This window comes from Geotrypetes seraphini, chromosome 10, assembly GCF_902459505.1.
Source record: "Geotrypetes seraphini chromosome 10, aGeoSer1.1, whole genome shotgun sequence".
Taxonomy (NCBI): Eukaryota; Metazoa; Chordata; class Amphibia; order Gymnophiona; family Dermophiidae; genus Geotrypetes; species Geotrypetes seraphini.
Genome location: NC_047093.1, coordinates 12,219,394 through 12,237,267, shown reverse-complemented (window position 1 = coordinate 12,237,267; position 17,874 = coordinate 12,219,394). Strand labels below are relative to the sequence as shown.

The window sequence follows — 17,874 nt, the reverse complement described above, 5'->3', positions numbered from 1 at the left end:
CCTATATAGGTTTCAAATTGTGCTTTATATAGTATATGGGTTATATGAATATTCTGAATGCATCTCTCTGCATCCTTCATCCTCCAAATGAGATGGCTAATTGTGCCTCCAGAAACGTGGCCAAACCCTTTTTAAAACCAGCTACGCTATCCGCTCTAACCGCAACCTCTGGCAACACGTTCCAGAGCTTAACTATTCTCTGAGTGAAAAAATGTTCCTCCTATTGGTTTTAAAAATATTTCCCTGTAACTTCGAGTGTGTCATTTTTGACGGAGTAAAAATCGATCCACTTGTACCCGTTCTACTCCACTCAGGATTTTGTAGACTTCAGTCCTATCTCCCCTCAGCCGTCTTTTTTCCAAGCTGAAGAGCCCTAACCGTTTTAGTCTTTCCTCGTATGAGAGGAGTTCCATCCCCTTTACCATCTTGGTCGCTCTTCTTTGAACAATACCATTCTTGCGATAAGGCAACAAGAATTGAATGCAATACTAGATGAGCTTATAATTGGTGTTAACGAGCAATAATAGGTTATAATTGAATAGCAGTTACACAAGCAGCTGCCCTTAATCCGTTTTCTATAAGTTATGCGCTCAAATTCTAGAGAACATAAGAACATAAGAATTTCTGCTGCTGGGTCAGACCAGTGGTCCATCGCGCCCAGCAGCCCGCTCCCGCGGCGGCCCTTAGGTCAAAGGCCAGTGCTCTAAATGAGTCCAGCCTCACCTGCGTACGTTCCAGTTGAGCAGGAACTTGTCCAACTTTGTCTTGAATCCCTGGAGGGTGTTTCCCCCTATTTGAATCCCTGGAGGGTGTTTCCCCCCATAACAGACTCCGGAAGAGCGTTCCAGTTTTCTACCACTCTCTGGGTATGCAACTTCAAGGGAGCATGGACCTGGGTTGGACATAGGCAGGTCAGGCAGTAATATATGCAGGTTATGAAATTCTATCATTTACACACCTTATTGCCTACTGTTGGATGTGAGCATTTACTCTAGCCCGGCGGACTCAAACCCTTTGCAGGGCCACATTTTGGATTTCTCGGTACTTGGAGGGCCGCAGAAAAAAATAGTTAATGTCTTATTAAAGAAATGACAACGTTGCATGAAGTAAAATTCGTTATAGTTTATAAATCTTTCCTTAATTGCTTCTGATCATTTCAGCTATACACAGCTGAAAGCAGTGCAACATGCAGAAAGTGAAGTTTAGATAGTTTTTCATTTTCTGTATGTTGCACTGCTCTCAGCTGTGCATAGCTGAAATGATCAGAAGCAATTAAGAAAAGATTTATAAACTATAAAGAGTTTTACCTCATGCAAAATTGTGATTTAGATTCTAAAGCAGGGATAGGGAACTCCGGTCCTCCAGTCGGGTTTTCAGGATTTCCCCAATGAATATGCATTGAAAGCAGTGCATGCAAATAGATCTCATGCATATTCATTGGGGAAATCCTGAAAACCCAATTGGAATACGGCTCTCGGGGACTGGAGTTCCCTACCCCCGTTCTAAAGTATCAACTGCAAGAGAGAAGATTTTGGTGCAGTCCTCTAGGGGAGAATCAATATCCGACTTGTGACTGGAGAATTTGTGCCTTAAGTGTCCGGTGGTCGCGGCCGCAACCGCCTTCGGCTCTCACCTCCTCCAGCACCGGACACAACCTCCATCTTACATCAAGCACTCACCGTCAGGAGAGGTGCTGAATTTCGTGAGAGTTCACGAGATTACATAAACACAAGCTGCACTGCCTCCAATGGTTACCTTATGTTCTGGAACGTTGCCCGCCTCACTGCTGTAACCTCACGTAAGCGCTTTCCTGCGTCTGTACGCGATTCTCCTCTCCACTCCCACCTCACAATCGCATACAGACGCAGGAAAGCGCTTGCGTGAGGTTACAGCAGTGAGGCGGGCAACGTTCCAGAACAGTGATAACATACCGAGGGCCTCAAAATAGTACCTGGCGGGCCGCATGCGGCCCATGGGCTGTGAGTTTGAGACCACTGCTCTAGAGCAGTGATTCCCAACCCTGTCCTGGAGGAACACCAGGCCAATCGGGTTTTCAGGCTAGCCCTAATGAATATGCATGAGAGAGATTTGCATAGGATGGAAGTGATAGGCATGCAAATTTGCTTCATGCATATTCATTAGGGCTAGCCTGAAAACCCGATTGGCCTGGTGTTCCTCCAGGACAGGGTTGGGAATCACTGCCCTAATGAATATGCATGAGAGAGATTTGCATATGATGGAAGTGATAGGCATGCAAATTTGCTTCATGCATATTCATTAGGGCTAGCCTGAAAACCCGATTGGCCTGGTGTTCCTCCAGGACAGGGTTGGGAATCACTGCCCTAATGAATATGCATGAGAGAGATTTGCATATGATGGAAGTGATAGGCATGCAAATTTGCTTCATGCATATTCATTAGGGCTAGCCTGAAAACCCGATTGGCCTGGTGTTCCTCCAGGACAGGGTTGGGAACCACTGCTCTAGAGGATAATTTAACCCCTTCTATCATACACTTTTTCCTGCTTCATTTTATGTCTTTTTCACACTTAAAATCCTGATTTAGGCACTTCTAATTAAATTTTCTCATACCTAAAAGTATGCACAGTTCAAGTACTCACAATATTTGGATGCAACTGCAGTAGGTGTGTTCCGGAGCGGAGGTTGGATGGAGCACAGGAGAAGTTGTGATTTACACGAACAAGCATAAATCCTTCATCTAGGTAAAATTTCTGCAGGCACACAGTCAAATCGGGAAGCCTTGGGAAATAATTTTGGGCAAAGGGGAATGGAGCAGAGAACATCAGTGGTCTTTAATACCCACCCAACACAACGACGAGATAGTGTGTAGAAGGTTGCAAACAACCCATAATTCACTGTGCAAGTGGAGGGCCAATTATCTGAAAAGAGAACACTTAGGTATAGAAAGAAATGGTGGGGGACAGCCTTGTTAGTTCACCCTTAAAGATAATACGAGTATGTAGAAATGAAAAGGAACAGAACAAAACAAAAAGAATTCAAGTGATACATTTTTTATTGGACTAACTAGAGCATGGTTCGATTAGCTTTCGAAGGTAATCCTTCTTCTTCGGATCAAAGGTATAGAAAGAAACCGCTGCCCTTCTAGTATATTCTAGGAAGGCAACTTATGCCAAAAACTGTTATTGATTGCAGAAAGAAGAATATTGCTACTCCTTGGGTTTTGGCCAGGTACTAGGGACCTGGATTGGCCACCGTGAGAATGGGCAGCTTGATGGGCCATTGGTCTGACCTCGTAAGGCCAGAATTCTTGTTCTAACAAGTTATCTGCCTCATGCTGCCCCTTTCATGCAGATTAGCTGCTGTTCAACCTCGCCTGTGGCACAGAAACCTTCATCTCTATAATATAAGGCAGGAAATGACAGAGACGCTGTCCACCCCCAGACATAATGTGCCTTTCCATGTGGTTTGGGGCTACATGTGGGATTTGTACTTGGAAGGCACATCTATTCACACATCTGGAAGTCTCCGAGCTCTGTATGCTGGCGGTCGGTGATCCACTCTACTGCATTTTCACAACTTAAATAAAGTAGCATGGGCTGCCAGGTTAGTCCACTTACATGCATGGAAATTAAGCTCAAGGTTTTCTGCTGAGCTGGTGAAGGACGTTTAACTCTTGAAAGCTAGTCACTGTTCAGCTCTATCAAGACCTCCCAGAGCAGTGGGTGAAAGTTTGGTAGAGTGCAAAGTGTTGCTGGCCATCCTCAGCTCTTGTATACAGAAATACATTTAGAAACATTTGTAAATAAATTTGCAATGACATGCCAGATGGTAGAAATTAAATATTTATTTTACATTCTTGAAGCCGTCTTTCCTAGGGTTACTTGGACATGTCCTCTTTTTCAAGTCCCAGATGGACTTTCCAAAACTCGGCCTGGATGTCGCCAAAAAAAAGAGACAAGGCTTTTGGGGGGCGGGGCTGGAGGCAGAATGGGGCAGGGCCATGCGTCTGGGTTTTCCCATCTTTAAATATGGTAACCCTAGTCTTTCCGCTTCTTTAAGTTTTCAGTCGCTGATCGTTGCTGACTGAATACGAGGCCTAGAGCAGGGGTATCAAGCTCAGGCCCGAGATTTGGCCCTCTGTTACCTTCCCTCCCTCCATCCCGGTTTCCTGATCTCACATTAAAGCAGCCTGCAGAGGATCGCCATGGGTTGGCCAATGGATCAGGATTTTCATTCTGGAAAATCTGGTAACCCTACAGAAGAGGCTCAGTGCTGCCATAAAAGCCATTTTACCACATGGTGCTTTCGCAGAAGTATAACCTGGAACTTGAACCCAGGCCTTTCACATGGCAGTGGGGACAGACTCCACCAAACAGTGGAGATGTCCCATCAAGACAGGTGAGCTTTCTATGTTTCACAGCTCTCTTTTATTCACTTCAATGACTCACATGCACACGTTTCGACCACACCGGCCTGCATCAGGAGTCTTAAATGTTGTAGAGACAATGATAACTTAGATCAGTGATTCCCAACCCTGTCCTGGAGGAACACCAGGCCAATCGGGTTTTCAGGCTAGCCCTAATGAATATGCATGAGAGAGATTTGCATATGATGGAAGTGATAGGCATGCAAATTTGCTTCATGCATATTCATTAGGGCTAGCCTGAAAACCCAATTGGCCTGGTGTTCCTCCAGGACAGGGTTGGGAACCACTGACTTAGAGTCCAGTTTACATGTTTAACTCTTATTTATGTTTTATTAACATTTGATATACTGTTTAAGCATATTACAGATCTAAGTGGTTTCACAATAAAATACAGGTAGCAAGTCAAATGCGTGCAAGACAAATGCGCGCAGTCATTTGGCCGCAGACAATCGCGCACGAGACATTCACGTGCACGATAAATGAGCACGAGACAATTGCGCACACGACAAAAACACGCATCCTGAAGGCTCAAAATCTAGCTAAAGTACCTGAGTAAACAATTATTAAAATAGAAAAGATTTAACAAAATTCCAAGAATTGTGAGGGAAAGGTACAATTCAAATAATGAAAAAAAAAATTAAAATAAATTAAATATACAATCCTCAGCTGTCACCAAAAGCAGGTAGGAAAGGCCTCGGCTAAAGATTAACCATTCAAGGCCTTTAGGTTCTATATCTCCCAAACTCCTACATTCAAAGATGTTAGTGATTTTCTGACTCGCCCAGGGTAAAATTAAAAGTAAAATGAACAGAACAACATAAAACTATAAATCAAGTAGATGAAAAAAACAAAATAAAGTTACAACCAGCAAAATAAAACTAAAAATTAAAAAAAACCAAAAGAGGGAGACACTGAAGCTCAGGTCTTAATCGGACAACATTCTAGAACATTCTATGTCTCCATACTGAAATAATATATTGTACATACAGTACATTTTGGAAAATAACACTATTATAATTGGTGGCCTTCGGTATTGTTACTCCAGGCAGTCAACGTTCTTCCATTTTGATGTCCTCGTATTTTTATACTTCCATCTGTCATAAAAATTGTATGAATACCTTGGAAGTCATGAGAAGAAGAATGTAGGTTTGTTTGTTTTTCTAAAATGGCTACTTACATGGACTAGCTTTTGCGCAAGTAAAATGTCTCCCAACCCTTCTAAAATGGCCTCCAATATGTGCTGGAGGAAAAGTCCGTAGTCTGTTATTAAGACATGGCGGAAGCCTCTGCTTGCCCTGGATTGGTAGCACAGAATGTTGCTACTTTTGGGGTTCCAGAGTTCTTGCTATTCTTGAAATCTTGATACTTTTTGGGTTTCTAGAATCTTTTGTTACTCTTTGGGATTGTGGAACGTTGCTACTCTTTGGGTTTTGGCCAGGTACTTGTGACCTGGATTGGCCACCGTGAGAACGGGCTTGATGGACCATTGGTCTGACCCAGTAAGGCTAGTCTTATGCTCTTATGCAGTTCAGAACCAGGTTCAGAACTGCATAAAGAAAAGCATGTATGTAAATGAAAGAGACTCTAATTAAAGAAACCTGTTTACAAAGAAGTAGCATTGCATCATTTTGGCTGGGCTCCATTCTAAACAGACTTCAATTTGGGGATAGTGGGCGTTGTTCATCGAGAGATCTCTCATAATAACTAACTTTCAGGAGAATAACACACTGAGAACCTCCAAGATAATCCCCCCCCCACCCCAGGGCTCATTTGCCACTCCTCCTCAAATAACACCACCACAAGCATTCACTGCAAGATGGCTTCCAAGAAAACAACAGTAGGGTTTCTAACCATGGCTTTGGCACAAACAAAACATACCTTCAGGTGCTGTGTGGATCAGGAGCTGAAATGTCTACTGATTTACAATTGTTTTCATGACACGTCATCATTCTTTTCATGCAATTTGTTCTTTTCTCATTTTGTTTCATATTTCACTTTAGCCCATTCTGTATAGAACCCTAGGGGCCCGATTCTACGATTGGCACCTAAGGTTAGGCACCAATTAGTGTGGCACTAAGAGGCTTGTTCTATATGTGGCACATAGCAAATGGGCACCTGCCATGTGTCAATCACCGATAGGTGCCACGCATAGAATTAGACAAGGACAAGGCCTACATTTTTGGCGTCTAGTTGGTCTGGGTTTTGGAAAGCCCTGTTAAGCTCCGGTCACATCTGGATGGCATCCGAGCATGTCATACAGCTCCGTGCATGCTCCGGGCCCTCCAGATGAGGCCGGAGCTTGTCGGGGAAGAGAGGAGGAGGTTTGTGGGGCGGGGCTGGAGGCTGAACTGGGAGGGGTCAGGGCAGGGCCAGAGGCAGATCAGGGCGGGGCCATGTGTCCGGATTTTTGTGGCCCGAAAAATGGTAACCCTATCCCCGCTGCACGTAACACCTGAAGTTATACCAAGTTTATGGCTGCTGTAATTGCAGGTGTGTAAATGTGAAGAAGGAGGTATTGATGCTCTGGTGAGACCTCATGTACAATTCTGGAGGCCACACCTTAAAAAAGATATCAAAAGGATGGGGTCGGTCCAGAGGAAGGCTACTAAAATGGTGTGTGGTCTTCGTCATAAGGCGTATGGGGACAGACTTAAAGATCTCAATCTGTAGACTTTGGAGGAAAGGCAGGACAGGGGAGATATGATAGAGATGTTTAAATACCTGAGTAATGTAAATGCGCATGAGTCGAGTCTCTTTCATTTGAAAGGAAGCTCTGGAATGAGAGGGAATAGGATGAAGTTCTGAGGTGATAGGCTCAGGAGAAATCTAAGGAAATACTTTTTCACAGAAAGGGTGATGAATGCGTGGAACATCCTCCCGGTAGACGTGGTGGAGACAAAAAGTGTATCTGAATTAAAATAAACCAACTTGAGACAAGTACATAGGATCTCTAAGGGAGAGGAAGGGATGGTATGGATGGAGAAACTATACGGTCTTATCTGCCTTCATATTTCTTAGTTTCTGTGATTCTGGGTTACTCTAGCCTACCCTACTCTACCCTAGAAGGGAATCGGGGCACCCAGATACCGTCCTGTGGTGCATCCTAGGGGCACCTACATGGAGATGCCCAGTTGTAGAACTGATCCCTAAAGAAATAATTTTCCAAGCAATTGGAACATATAGGTATTTGACAGGGCCAACTAGGCACCTCTAAAATCATCTGGTGAACTGGCGTAGTAAGGACGGGGGAAGCGGGGGAGCATTCGGCCCCGGGGACCGTCTTGGTGATGGCGCGGTGCTTATGAGCGTCGGGAGCAGCGCAGAGCCATCAGCGTGCCAGCCTGTGCTAAAAATTGCTTCTGCAGTTTTATGAAAGGAGGGGCTTAAGGCGGCCCTTTCGAGAATCAGTCCCATAATGCCTTTGAGCGCCGGGAATTATGTGCAGCCAACTTGCCACTCAACGCTGAATCTGCAGTGAATTCGAACGTAGGCATCTGTTTCAAATGTCACCTGGTTAACCTCGCTCATCCAGTACTTGGCAGCCAGTTCTGCTTTCCTGGGGCCATGACTTCAGTGCTGTTTGCGTAGCAAACTTTATTCAATCATTGTTTTGGAGAATTTTGAATTCCCATATTAAAATGACAAATAAGGTACTTTGACACTGAAGAGCCAGAGGGGTTATATATATATTTTTTTCCTAACAGGGCTCTTAGACGCTTCTTTTTCTATCTGCAATTTGTTCTGACATATATTAATTTACCATTTCTATTAAGGAAAACCAATAGGAAGGAACAAGTGATAGATGAATCAGACATGTGGGACAGCATCTGCTTATCAGGTATTAATTCCTGAATATTGTTAATAAGATTGGTAGAACGTTTTTGAGATTTCTAGGCAGCACATTGCACGATCCCTTATCAATTAAATGTCACTAGATATTAATGCTCAAACTTATAGGGAGATAATGTTTTTAAATCTGTGATAATACCATAAAGCTCACTCTCAAAATCAGAGCTCTAAAAAATGTAAAAAAAATTTAAAAATTTAAAAAATTTTTAAAAACTTTTTTTAGAGCTGTGATTTTCAGAGTGAACTAGATATTAATGAAAACAATTAAAACTGACAAAAAAAAAAAACCAGTTCTGAAATACTCTAATAACTGAAATAAAAGAAATCCGGAATGAGACAGCATATCCATATACAATGGTGAGATTTATGTCTCTCTTCTTGCAGTGCCATTTGTTTCGGTTTGCTTCATACCACGAGAAAAGAGGTCGTTTGGGGTGATTTCCTCACCGGCCCGAACATCCTCACCGGTGCAACAAAGGACTGAGAGGTGCGCTATTGGGAATGCGGCAATCCGTGGACAAACTGCAGGAGCTAGCTGTCGGAAGAAGCAGCTGAGTTTTTAGGGTACAATGTCAGCTTATCTTGTGATATTATTAGGGTTGCACATCGAGAGAACTCCATGTATGAACTTAAGGCTCCTTTTACTAAGGTGCGCTAGCGTATTTAGCGCACGCAGGATATTACCGCATGCTACACCTCGTGCTACGTGGCTAGAACTAACGCCAGCTCAATGCTGGTATTAAGGTCTAGTGCTCGCAGTAATGTAGCACGTTTTATTCCGTGCGTTAATGCCCTAGCTCAGCTTAGTAAAACTAAACTAAACTAAACTAGGCCTTAAGTTTATATACTGCATCCTCTCCACGGAAGTGGAGCTCGGCACGGTTTACAAGAACTTAAAAATATAAGAAGAGAAAGGAAAAGGTTTACATGAGCTTATATATAGAATGGAAGAGTAAGGGGGAAAATAGAATTACATGTTAGAGAAGAGCCAAGTTTTCAGTTGCTTGCGGAATAGTTGGAGAGAGCCCAGGTTCCGCAGCGGGATAGTAAGGTTCCGCAGCGGGATAGTAAGGTTCCGCAGCGGCAAAGTAAGGTTCCGCAGCGGCATAGTAAGGTTCCGCAGCGGCATAGTAAGGTTCCGCAGCGGGATAGTAAGGTTCCGCAGCGGCATAGTAAGGTTCCGCAGCGGCATAGTAAGGTCGTTCCAGAGACCTGTGATTTTGAAGAGAAGAGATTTTCCCAGTTTACCTGAATAGAGAATACCGCGTAGAGAGGGGAAGGATAGTTTATATCTTTGGGCGGGTCTGGTGGAGTCAGGACGCGAGGAGTTAAAGGATAGTGGATAGTAAAAGGAGCCCTAAATAATATTAATTGTGCTCAGTGAGAAAAACACACCATATGATGCCACTGGTGGGCTAGATTGAAGGTGTTTATCATTTACATCATAGCAGAAACCCTCCCTATCTCCTCAATGGACTGGTTAAAAGGAAAACTAGGGAAAGCTCTTTATTTCAAAATTACTTAGCTTTGGAATAATCTTCCTGTCTAGCTGCGTACTGTGGGCTCTTTCCAATTATTTTGAAAACATCTGAAAATGTGGCTATTTTCAAAAATGTAAATCTCGCTGCTCTCCATATAATTACTAATTCTTATGATATTTTCCTTTTTCTTTAAATTTTTTGCACTCCGTGTCGAGCTCTATCTTTATAGAGTAGATGCGGTATAAGCTTAAGGTTTAGTTTAGTTTAGTCTGGAGAGGTTTTATAGTTGTAAAGTGCCATGATGTCATCCACCAGCTGGCGATCAAAGTCCAAAAGTGTGACACGCTTGGGATTGGGAACCTTTGGATTTTGATCGCCAGCTGGTGGATGACGTCATGGCACTTTACAACTTTAAAACCTCTCCAGACTAAACTAAACTAAACCTTAAGCTTATACCGCATCTACTCTATAAAGATAGAGCTCGACACGGGGTGCAAAAAATTTAAAGAAAAAGGAAAATATCATAAGAATTGGGAAGTGGGTGTGGTTAGGGGAAATGCCGGAGTTTGGTATCACTATGCGCTGCTGACCACAATTCAGGAGGACCCTGGATGCTAGAAATGTAGGCCTGAAAAACCCTGGCCTGCATTATCGTCACCTAAGGTCCTAGGGAGCCGCGATTCGGGTGATTGACACCCGGCAGGCGCCTGTTTTGAAGGCAGGCACCGCTTACAGAATCAGGGCCTAACCGTTTAAGAGTCACTGAATAAGACCCGCTTGTGACCAGTTAGTTCTGACTAAGAGCAATTTGTGTTTCTGGCCAATTAAATTATTTTGAATATCGATTGCTGAGTGAATTATGTCTTCACAGAACAGGTGGTTAAGTCATTAAAAATAGCTTCTCTAAGGAGATGATGGCAAATCTAGTATTTTAAATCAGGAAGATATCGAAAAACTGTACAGGGTGCTAAATAAAGGAAATGCATTGGTAAAACAGGAGCTCAAATAGATAAGGAAAATAGGTAGATTGGATTGGCTTATCAGATTTTCTGTGTGTGTCTTTTTAAAGTGTTTTTGGTTCACGGTTATAGTTGCTCACATAAAAACAGAGAATATTATGAAAGATGAGAACTTGCTAACTAGCATTTTATTACCATTTTATTAACCAAAATGAGAAGTGTCTAGTGTGGGAATGTCAAAAGAACAGAAGAATTGCCATACTAGGACAGAGTGAAGGTCCATCAAGCCCAGTATCCTGTTTTCAACATTGGCCAACCCAAGTACCAGGCAGAAACCCAAAGAGTAGCAACATTCCAGAGCTGAGATTGTGATGTTATAATGCCTCGTTCCACCAATGCCTGAGCCAAACTCATCAGTGATGTCACAATGGCTTCATTGTTCTATACTTGGCTCACTGAATAACATAAGAAATGCCACACTGAGACAGACCAATGGTACATCAAGCCCAGTATCCTGTTCCAACAGTGGCCAACCCAAGTACCTGACAGAAACCCAAAGAGCAGCGACATTCCAGAGCTGAGACTTGTGATCTCATAATGCCTCATTTCACCAATAAGAGCCAACCTCATCAGTGATGTCACAATGGCTTGATTGCCCTATACTTGGCTCACTTAAGAAAATAAGAATTTCCAAACAGGGACAGACTGAAGGTCCATCAAGCCCAGTATCTTGTTTCCAACAGTGGCCAACCCAGGTCCCAAGTACCTGACAGAAACCCAAAGAGTAGCAACATTCCAGAGCTGAGATTGTGATGTCATAATGCCTCATTCCACCAATGCCTAAGAGCCAGCCTCATCAGTGATGCCACAATGGCTTGATTGTCCTATACTTGGTTACATAAGAATTGCCGAACTGGAACAGATCAAAGATACATCAAGCCCAGTATCCTGTTTCCAACAGTGGCCAACCCAGGTCCCAAGTCCCTAGCTAGATCCCAAGCAGTAAAACAGATTTTATTCCGCTTATCCTAGGAATAAGCAGTACTTTTCCCCAAGCGATCTCAGGAATGGGCAATGGTCTTCTCTTTTAGGAAATTATCCAAGCCTTTTTAAAACCCTGCTAAACTAACTGATTTCACCACATTCTCTAGCAACGAATTCCAGAGTTTAATTACATGTTGTGTGAAGAAATATTTTCTCCGGTTTGTTTTAAATCTACTACTTAGTAGCTTCATTGCATGTCCCCTTGTCCTAGTATTTTTGGAAAGCGTGAACAAGCGATTCACGTCTACCCTTTCCACCCCATTCATTATTTTATAGACCTCTATCATATCAGCCCTGAGCTGTCTCAGCCGCTTTAGCCTCTCCACATAGGGAAGTCGACCCATCCCTTTTATCATTTTTGTCACCCTTCTCTGTACCTTTTTTTTAATTCCACTGCATCTTTTATGAGATATGGCGACCAGAACAGCACATACAGCCTCTTTTACAAAGCTGCGCTAGTGGCTGCCGTGCAGAAACAGCCCTGAAGCCCTTTAATTCTCTATGGGCTTCGGGGCCATTAGCGCAGAGTAAAAGAGGCAGTTGTGGTCGTATCATAGAGCGATATAAGGGCATTATAACATTTTCATCTTTGTTTTCCGTTCCTTCCCTGATAATTCCTAACATTCTATTCACTTTCTTAGCAGCCGCTGCACATTGAGCTGAGGGTTTCAACGTATCCTCAGCCATGACACCTAGATCCTTTTCCTGGGCGGTGACTCCAAACAGAGAACCCAGCATCACATAGCTATAGTTCAGGTTCCTCTTTCCCATATGAATCACTTTGCACCTGCTCACATTAAACCTTGACTTGAAAATAGCTTATTTCTGTTAATTTAAAAAGGGCAGCGATTGCACACAGAGAGAGTCCGGGGCTGGGTCTTACTTCTGTTCCTTCAGCTGTGGTGCCATATTAGGCTTTTCTGGTTTCGAGTGATAGCTAATGATTTTACATTTGCTTGTTATGAGAGCGTTTGAAAGCACATCTGCTTTAATGTGAGTCAAATTCTAGCTGCCTCGCCAATTAGAGGAATTTACTTTTCACTTCCATTAACTATTGTATTAACCAAAGTAGCAATTCGCTTTGATAGCCAGTGATATTAAATCTTTGTGACATCGTAGTAATTCTGTTAAAAAATGAACGTGTGGAATTTGGCATGCGGTTTGCAAAGCAAAGCAGCTCGACACATTTTTATTCTGGATGTGCTCATTACAATGAGAGGGGAATGTGTTGAAAAATTGCTATGCCGGTGTGGGAAAAATGCACAGCTGCTGCTCATGGTACATGCTCCAAGACAGCAGCTTCGACATGCAGTAGTGGTCCCTTCCTGCCTGCTTGGCAGTATACTCATGAATATAAGAATAGCCTAACTGGGTCAGACCAATGGTCCATCAAGCTCAGTAGCCCGTTCTCACGGTGGCCAATCCAGGTCCCTAGTACTTGGCCAAAATCCAGAGTGGCAACATTCCAGAATCCCAGAGAGTAACTAGATTCTAGAATGCCAAAGAGTATCAAGATTCCAGGCAGAATCTCAAAGAATACCAAGATTACAGAATCCCAGAGAGTAACAAGATTCTAGAATGCCAAAGAGTATCAAGATTCCAGGCAGAATCTCAAAGAATACCAAGATTACAGAATCCCAGAGAGTATCAAGATTCTAGAACCCCAAAGAGTAGCAACATTCCAGAATCCCAGAGAGTAACAAGATTCTAGAATGCCAAAGAGTATCAAGATTCCAGGCAGAATCTCAAAGAATACCAAGATTACAGAAACCCAGAGAGTAACAAGATTCTAGAATGCCAAAGAGTATCAAGATTCCAGGCAGAATCTCAAAGAATACCAAGATTACAGAAACCCAGAGAGTAACAAGATTCTAGAATGCCAAAGAGTATCAAGATTCCAGGCAGAATCTCAAAGAATACCAAGATTACAGAATCCCAGAGAGTATCAAGATTCTAGAACCCCAAAGAGTAGCAACATTCCAGAATCCCAGAGAGTAACAAGATTCTAGAATGCCAAAGAGTATCAAGATTCCAGGCAGAATCTCAAAGAATACCAAGATTACAGAAACCCAGAGAGTAACAAGATTCTAGAATGCCAAAGAGTATCAAGATTCCAGGCAGAATCTCAAAGAATACCAAGATTACAGAATCCCAGAGAGTATCAAGATTCTAGAACCCCAAAGAGTAGCAACATTCCATGCTACCGATCCAGGGCAAGCAGTGGTTTCCCCTATGCCTTAATAACAGACTATGGAGTTTTCCTCCTGGAATTTGTCCAAACATTTCTTAAAACCAGCTACGCTATCCGCTCTTACCACAACCTCTGGCAATGCGTTCCAGAGCTTAATTATTCTCTGAGTAAAAAAAAAAATTCCTCCTATTGGCTTATTTTTTATTTTTTTAAATCATTTTTATTAAGGAGTCAACCGGAGAGACAAGCCAATACAATAGAAATACAGTCAAACAGCAGCAACCATAAAAAGAAAACATCAAGTATCAAGGAGAAATATGACTTACCCTTGAAAATGTGGGGGGCCGATGTGGGAGAGAGGCTGTCTCTGTTTTTCTTCTTAGGACAATTTTGCAGCTTCATGCTATATTCTATTCCTCCTATTGGCTTAAGATGTGATCTCCTGCACAAGATACCTCATGCCAGGCACAAGTGGTTGATGTGGTCAAAATTATCAGCTCCACTGGGGATGTGGGGGGAGGAAAGTCGTCATGCTCATATCTTCAAGCAAAACAGCATCAAGAAATTAAAGGCCCTTTTAATAAACCATATTAAGTGCTAACATGCAATTAGGACCTGATTCTCTATAGTGCGACTAAGGATGCACGCCCAAGTCTGTGCGCATTGCTGATTTACACATGCAACTTATTTAGCAAGCCAATCAGCGCTGATAAATGAAAAAATGAAAAACTGGTTAAACAATAACAAACTGGCCTTGAACACCCAAAAAACAAAAACTATGCTTTTCACTTGGAAGGGAGATATATTTCAAAACATACCATTCACACTTGATAACACTCCTATAGAATCGGTATCTAAGTTGAAAATCCTCGGTGTAATAATAGATGTAGATCTATCTTTTCATGACCATATCAGTGAAATAATTAAATCATGCTTTTACAGATTACGGCTCTTACGTTCAATTTCTACTTTCTTAGATGCTAAATCACTCAATATTTTAGTTCACTCTCTTATCATCTCTAAATTGGACTATTGTAATTCTCTCCTAATCAACATAACTCAAAAAGAAAATAGACGTCTCCAAATCATCCAAAATACATCAGTCAAATTAATTCACAATGCAAAGAAATTTGACCATGTTACCCCTTTATTAATCAAATCACATTGGCTTCCCATAACTCATCGAATTACCTTTAAAATTTTATTTTTGGTTTACAAAACATTGAGCTTCAACGAACCCCAATATATTGCAAAAATGATTGTCCCATACAAATCCTCTCGTTCTTTAAGATCTTCCTCATTACAATTGCTCTCAATCCCTTCGCTAAGAATCATAGGCACAAGACGAAATGATATGTTCTCTGTGAAAGCCCCTACATTGTGGAACTCCCTTCCTAATTATATTAAAAACGAAACAGACCTCATCACGTTTAAGAAAATTTTAAAAACATATCTATTTCAAGACGCATTCAATTCATAAAACATAACATTTTAGGTTTTCACATTCTTCTTATATCATCTTAACCCATTACTACCCAATGTGCTTTCCTTTTGATGTCAATTTCTAACTTATAACAAAATTGTAACTTATCCCCTTCCTTCCCACCCCTTCCTGTTTTAACAACATTGTCTGTCTTTTAATTGACTTTTGTAAACTAAATGTATTACCACATTCTGATGGTTTTTATACTGTACATCGCTTAGATATTGTTATAAGCGATTCATCAAATAAAGATTAAACTTGAAACTTGATAATTCCTAACTAGTAATAATTGGCAGTAAGCGTATTCTATAAAGTGGTATGCATAAGTTCTAGTGCACAGATCTCAAAAGGGGGTGTGGCCAGGGGAGGATAATGGGCGGGACATGGACATTCCTAAAAGTTAGACAGACCGTTATAGAATACGCCCAATCTGTGCACAACATAGGCACAGGCATGGATGGGCATTATACATGATTCTGTAAACCAGAGGATGACACGGGGACAAATGTGTTCTTGTCCCTGCAGGAACTCAATTTCCCTGTCTCTTCCCCATGAGTTTTGTCGCTATCGCTGTCCCTGCCCCATTCCTGTAAGCTCTGCCTTAACCGCACAAGCCTCGGACACTTATGATTTTAAAGTGTTTGAGGCTTGTGCAGATGAGGACGGAGCTTAGGCATTGGTGGAATGAGGCATTATGACATCACAATCTGAGCTCTAGAATGTTGCTGCTTATGATTTCAAGTGTCTGAGGCTTGTGCGGATGAGGACGGAGCTTAGGTATTGGTGGAATGAGGCATTATGACATCACAATCTGAGCTATAGAATGTTGCTACTTAGGATTTCAAGTGTCTGAGGCTTGTGCGGATGAGGACGGAGCTTAGGTATTGGTGGAATGAGGCATTATGACATCACAATCTGAGCTCTAGAATATTGCTACTGATGATTTTAAAGGGTTTGAGGATTGTGCAGATGAGGATGGAGCTTAGGCATTGGTGGACTGAGGCATTATGACATCACAATCTGAGCTCTAGGATATTGCTACTGATGATTTTAAAGGGTTTGAGGCTTGTGCGGATGAGGACGGAGCTTAAGCATTGGTGGAATGAGGCATTATGACATCACAATCTGAGCTCTAGAATGTTGCTACTTAGGATTTTAAAGTGTTTCAGGCTTGTGCAGATGAGGATAGAGCTTGCAGGAACAGGACAGGAAAAGAACTTGCGGGGACGGAATGGGAAAATGAGTTCTCGCGGGGACGGAGAAAAATTTGTTCCTGTGTCATTCTCTACTATAAAACTGTGGCCAACTCTGAAGGTGATTTATAGAACTGCGCTAAGCAGCATCGTTTTTGGCGCTGATTTTTAGGCAACATATTGTATATAGAATTTGGCCCTTAAGGCGGGAAAAATGCATACTGTAAGATACGGTAAACCGTTTCGCATTAATTTGCATATTAGCATGTACTAATCACATGTCATTTAGCTTTTGTTATTTGGTAAAAAAAACAACACGAAATGACGATTCAACATTTCTCTGCTCCTTCCCTATTTCTATACTATCAATTATTCTTCATCTTAATTGATCTATTGTGCTCGGTCCAACCAATGAGTCTTTGTATGTAACCGGGATTTATGCATTTGAATTTTGGGGCGGAGCTTCTGCGAATTAGTACATTTGGACTGTTTAGCTTTTCCACGTATCTTCAACCCAAGGACTAGCAGGGACCCCTGAGTTGGAGTAATATCTTTTACCGAAATCTAGAAAACAAATGAAAGATAATTTCTTTGTTACCTTCAATTGTTTACCAAATGTAGTGTGCATTATTTACTATAAACCCTGAAAAATATTCTAGACCAGCCTGACAGTTGCTAAAAGCCTCACTATTGCTTGGAATCTTTGCCTCCTCCATGACAAAATGTTGGCTGTGGTCTTTGGAACTAGCAGGATTATGAATGAGCGATGGGGATGCACGAGTGCCGGAAGCTCTCCAGTCCTTCTCTACGGTATTCATGGAGTTATTTTTTTGTCAAATCATTGGAAATGGAACTATTTTGATCTTTTTTTTTAATTGCGTGCATGATCTCAAGCTCCTCTTTTGAAGCCTAAACATGTGGGACATCAGATGTTATCATGGTTAGGGTTAGGGTTATCGTGCTTAGACTACTGCAATTCGGTGCTTCTGTATAGAACTGCAACAGCACTGAGTGTTTCGATTAAGAAAGAGTGATCATGACAGCAGGGCGACTGGTTTTTGCATCGGCTTGGAAACAACAGATCTTCCGGCGTTTCAAGTGTTGTTGTCTAAAGTCCAATTTGTACAACAAATGTCAAAATTAACTGCTCTCCAGAGGAACCAGATACATAGATATAATACCATTTGGGGTGCATATGAAATTTGGAGCAGCTCCCAAAGGAGTAGCCCCATTGATCTCTAAATTATGGTTTACCACACCTTTATAGT

At 42.0% G+C, this 17,874-nt stretch overlaps 1 long non-coding RNA gene across 1 annotated transcript; it reads right to left on the bottom strand.

The window, feature by feature from the left end:
- Positions 1-794: 794 nt before the first annotated feature.
- LOC117367616 lies at positions 795-14,408 on the bottom strand. Its single transcript, XR_004540809.1, has 3 exons — positions 14,257-14,408; positions 2,620-2,758; positions 795-892 (listed from the first exon to the last, which is right to left on the bottom strand). It is a non-coding gene; the product is annotated as an uncharacterized LOC117367616 (long non-coding RNA).
- Positions 14,409-17,874: the final 3,466 nt, after the last annotated feature.